Source organism: Tachypleus tridentatus, chromosome 13, assembly GCF_004210375.1.
Source record: "Tachypleus tridentatus isolate NWPU-2018 chromosome 13, ASM421037v1, whole genome shotgun sequence".
NCBI classification, from domain to species: domain Eukaryota; kingdom Metazoa; phylum Arthropoda; class Merostomata; order Xiphosura; family Limulidae; genus Tachypleus; species Tachypleus tridentatus.
In genome coordinates, this window is record NC_134837.1 from 216,139,397 (window position 1) to 216,145,396 (window position 6,000).

Here is a 6,000-nt window from a genome sequence, read left to right on the forward strand (position 1 = left end):
TCCCTCTTTCATATGATAAACTTTATTTATATTTTTTAGCTTTATCTACATTGCATGTTTCTTTTAATAGGCCTTTTAAAGTCACTTCATATTTTACACGACTTCAATCTTTTTTTCCAATTAATGTACCCACACCACGTAAAACAGTTACACTTCATCAATATCTTTATTTGGCACCTCGTATTCATAATTTTATTCCTTATAGTATAAGATCTTCTATTAATCGTGTTAATCAAAAGAAATACTTAAAACAATGGATCTTAAATACTGATGATAATATTCTGGGAACTTTATATTGATTTTGTAAGTTTTGATTTTACATTATTATGTGTTTAACCATCACAGGACGAGTTAACTCTTTGTTGATGGTTTTATATTGATATTTGATTTTTTGTGTCTAATTTATTGCTTAATAAATTTATTATTATTATTATTATATAATAAGCCGGAAAATTACAGACCAATCAGTTTAACTAGTTGTTTAGGCAAAAGTTTAAAGAGAGAGATTAACAATAGGATATCTGATATTTTATAGATTATATTAAAATTACTGAAGTTCCAAATGGTTTCAAACGTTTCGGCAAACAGCTGATAATTTAGTTAGATAGCTTTACCTTAAGAAATGCACCGTTGCTTGAGGTCTTGAAATCAAGAAAGCATTTGGCATTGCATGGCATAATAGCTTAAGATTTAAATTAAAAAAATTAAATTATCAGCCGGAATTATTCGCTGGTTATTCAAATTTCTTGACGATAGAAAATGCAAAGTAAACGTGAAGGGAACCTCCTTGGAGTAATTTACTCCAGAGGCTGGAGTTCCTCAGGGAGGGGTAGATAACCCTATCTTGTCCATCATGTATGTAAGCGACATGCCATTAAATGATACTAATTTTATTTCAACTCAACAGTTTGCTGATGACGTGACAATCTCAATAGCATCAAGCAATTTACAACCAATTTAAAATCAAATAGTTGAGTATTGTCAGAAATATAGAATCAAAATTAATGTACCGGAAACAAAACTGACATTATTTGTAAAATTACTTAAATTACGCGAAAACCCTCTTAAATTATACATGTGCTGAGCTCTTTTTGAATCATACGTTAGGCCTAAAAGTTCTGCTGATGAACTAGTGTTTTCTTGTAGCAAAGCCACATCAGGCCATCTACTATATCCACAAAAAGGGATCGAGTCCTTCATTTTAGCGTTGCAAATCTGTAGACTGACTTACCGCAGTACCAGGGAGGGTACGATATATAAGAGAAGTAATAGAATATGCATACTCAACATGATTAAATGTAGCAAAAACAAATCTTAAGAAATTACAAATAATACAAAATTTAATATTCACCACAGCTTAGTTGTTTGTTTTTCAATTTCGCGCAAAGCTACACGAGGGCTATCTGCGCTAACCGTCCCTAATTTAGTAGTGTAAGACAGCTAGTCATCATCACCTACCCAACTCTTGGGCTACTCTATTACTAACGAATAATGAGATTAACTGTGAAATTATAACTCTCCCACCGCTGAAAAGGCAAGCATGTTTGGTGTGACTGGGATTCGAACCCGCGACCCTAGAATTACGAGTCGAGCGTCTTAACCACCTGGCCATGCCGGGCATACCACAGCTTTCAGAATACCAAAAACCACAAACTCAGCATTTCTACACAGTTGTGTACTACTTTCTCGACTAAAACGACAGATTCATTGTAAAAAAATAACCTGAAAATAGATTGCTGTGTAATACATGACGTTGATAGGGCTAAGTGCCTCAAGACATTAAATTTCTAAAATGAGACAACCAGCACTGGACATTAAAATTACTTTACCAAGAACTAGATATCATAAAAATGGTATTTTATGTATAAAAACGCGCTGGTGAAGAAATGTAATTTGATTTTGCAACTGTTTGTGATCTTATACAACCAAATGAAGCGAAATACTACGGTACGAACTGTTTGTGAATGTTTGTGACGAAATAAAGACAAGATTTTAAAATTGCACTAAATGATACTGGCATTATGTTCATGCACACCGTCTAAAATAGCGAAGAAATTAAAATCGATGTTTATGTTAGAATGTTATCAGCAGAACATGCTGGTTATTGAATCACTTTGTCAGATGGGTGGAAGAGGTCGAAAATTTACCTGACTTTCTCAGATCTTCAGAGACTTGAAACTCAATGCTAAACGAACTTCAAATGTTTTAAAAATAATATATATATTAGGAAATAGTTAAACGTATGTACGACAATTTTTTTACACTATAGAGACCATAGTTATAGGAATGTCATAAACACTATGCAGTTCTCTTCTTCTCGTCAATGTCCACTTAGGACAAAGTTTTTAGGAATAATAAAGTGCACAACCTTAAGCAACACTTTAACAGTTTTTATAACGAATTTGATGTACAATTTCCAGTTGATAGTAAACATCGTATGAAAGAAATTAGCCGTCTGAAAGCACAACTTCATGAACAAAAGGGAGGCCTAAAAGATTTTATCATCGATAGAACTAATTACATTAGCTAGCTATAAAGTAGCTCGGATTCTAGCTCAAAAAAAGAAATCGTTTTCTGACGCTGAACTAGTAAAAGAAATATTGATTGTAGCCATTGAAATACTGTTTGAGAATTATGATTCAAAAATAAAAGATGATATTCTTCAAAAGATAAATAATTTACAATTAAGTCGAAGAACAATTGTCCGCAGAATCCTAGAGTTAGCGAAAGACATAGAAAATCAGTTGCTTGAACAACTAAATGACTGTTTGTATTTTTATTAAGCACTAGATGAGTCAACAGATGTTAGTGACACTGCACAGTTGATATTTTGAGTTCGATATGTAACTTCAGATCTTCAGGTGAGTGAAGAAATGCTTGGCCTTTGTGGATTACGAGATCGAACATGTGGAGAAAAACATCTCTGAAAAATTAATTGAAATGTCAAAAAAATTCAATCTGAATTTTAAAAACTGGTTTCTGTCACAACAGACGGTACTCCCGCCATGAGTGGGGCGAAATTAGGATTTGTTTTTCTTTTGAAGCAGCATTTAATAAACATCCACGTTGCCATCTTTCCATTGCATTTTGCAACGGGAAAATTTATGTGCTCAGATGTCTAAAAGTGATAAATTGAAAAATTGTACGAACACTGTTGTAAAAATTGTGAATTATATTAGAATTGGAAGCTCTCTCATCCATCGACAGTTTGTTGAGTCTCTGAAGAAAAGCAGTGACTGTACTTTTGATGATCTTACTGAGATTGCAAATGTAAGATGGTAAAGTAGAGGAAAATTCTTGGAACGATTTACTTCCTCATTTCCTCAAATAAAAAAGTATCTTGTTAAAAAAGGTAAGATTGAAAAGTTCCCTCAAATTGAAACTTTGTCACGACAGTGTGATTTGTACTTTCTGTGTGATATCATGGCTCACTTGAATACGAAGCTTCAGGGAAGAAGTAAAATAATAAGCGAACATTCACAGTCTGTTCATGAATTTCAATTAAAACTAAACCTCCTTGCGGAACAATTACAAAAGAATGATTTGGCACATTTTGCAAAGTAGAATAATTTTCTAGAAAATAATAAGGAATATCGTTTCTCTGATGCTAAAGATGATCTCTATGTAAACTGGATCAAAAATCTATCTCAAAATTTGAGTCACGTTTCTCCAAATTTAAAAATTTGAATTTTTGCATGATCCATTTTAATTTGACTTGGAAAATTTCACTAAGGAAATTATATAGTTTTTGTCTTTGGATAAGTGTAGATTTGAATACGAGATGCTTACCCTGCAAAGTGTAGAACACATAAAAAGTAAACAAAAATGTTCTATCAGAGAGATGTCACTCACTATTCTGATAAATGAGAGTCTTCCAAATTTAAAGATAGCAATTTCAAAGGTATTTTCACATTGAAGGTTAATTGAAATGCAATTATTTTGATTAAACTAACATTTTTTTAATAGTGTAGCCAACGTTGCTTTCATTAGCCACAGTTGTGGTTACTATGAAAAATAAGTTGGTCACCCCTGTCCTATAACTACAGATAATTCCGTTTACCACAGCGTCTACTTTGTGTGTATGTGTGCACTCATTTATTTATTCCCATCTGTAGTCATGTAAGAAATAGAGGGCACTATTAACAAACATGTAAATCCTGTCGAGAAGCTAATTGGTTTATTTCATTGTCACTAGACGACGCTTTAATAAAATGTATTCATTACAGTTTTAACTTGCAAAATTTGAAATTAGTATTATTATTGAGAGATAGAAGTTCTGTTTTTTTAATACAAAATACCCTCACCCTCAAACGTAAGCTGGTTGGAACAGCATCACAAAACATCATCATAAAGAGAGTGCATCATAAAATTATTTACTCTAAAAATGAACAACATAACTTTTTGCGTTAAGAGATTAAAATAACATTGATGATTTATAATTGTGTGATACTATTTATGGTAAATTAAAACCAACAGTTTATGGGCATGAGGAGAATTATTTTTTGCATTCACTGCATGTTTCAGCATGGCATTCGTTTGTGTTTTTCAGAAATGAATCCTTCACACATAAGATGGTGAACGTTGTCTTCCAACTTTGCCAATATAAACCAAGCTATACAATATGGTATCAACGATGATAGAAACTGTGTAAAGCAACTAAAAGTTTCTAGCGCCATCTATATGGGATTCAATCCTAATATCTTATAGATACTTCATGTATCAAACTTCCAAACCTTAACCAGTTTTTTATCAGAAAAAAAAAAACCAGCCTATGGTCAGCGGCTTGACTCAACAAGCTAAAATACAGTCTTTATTAAAACTCCAACGTACAACGAGCGAAGATAGAATAGAATGGTAGTAGGACTTAACTGTACAATGTATTTAAGTCGAACGCGCTAACCTCACAGTGACTACCGTGCCGACTGACCGCCTGGGCATCGCTGGGACTGTAATGTGTGCCAGTTACAACATAAGTAATTGCAAGTTTCTCGAAAAATACTTAAACAATCACAAATATATTATATTCCTGTTAAAGCTAATCAAAAGGCAATCACGTTGTGATATAATGTCTATAAGCACGTCTATTAAATAAAAACACCCAAACAAAAACTAGCAATACAATTCGAGTAGAGGCTTCAGGCCGTTGAAATCGCTCCTTTTGTGTTCTAATTATACAAGAAAGTACAATATTTTTACTATCTATGGTAAGAGTATATATTGTTCTTTGTCAACCTACAAAGGTGACAATTTGTATCATTCAGTTAATTAACAATAAAATTCAAAGTTTATTGAAAGTTTTTAAAACTGATGTAAAACAATTTTACTCAAACATTCACAATGGATAAGCATTCTCACTAGCTAACCTGAAAGTATCTATACTGAAGAAAGTTTGCTAGTGATTAAGCACAATGCTACACAGTGGACTATCCGTGCTCTGCCCACCATAAGTAACGAAACCCGATTTCTAGAGATGTAAGTCCGAGGAGGGGTACTAATTAAAGGAGAAAAGCAAGGTAGGTAAAACATCTCGGTTGAATGTGGTTAGAAACATATAGAATAAACGTCTCGAAAATCAAAGAACATAAGGTGAGAGATGAATTTGAGAAATCCGCCTTGACATGTTATCAGTTTGAATAAAGTATTTAGTTACTTTGTGATGAAATTATTCTTCTACAAAAATAATAAAAGAGATTGTTTAAAAATAATTAAATCAGTGGATTTATCGTTAAACCGTGACAATAACCTCAGCAAAATTAGGTTTGGTTTATTAACCGTATCTTCCGTTTACACACTTTACCAGCCCTGACCAGCTTATGACTTACAGTAAAGTCATAAGCCTATACTAAGTTTCACTAATGTCACGTGACAACATTCCCGTATACAATGAATTATAGCGTTTTTTGTCTTGAATTTCGCGCACAGCTACACGAGGACTATCTTCGCTAGCCGTCCCTAATTTAGTAGTGTAAGACTAGAGGAAAGGCGAATAATCTTGGGCTA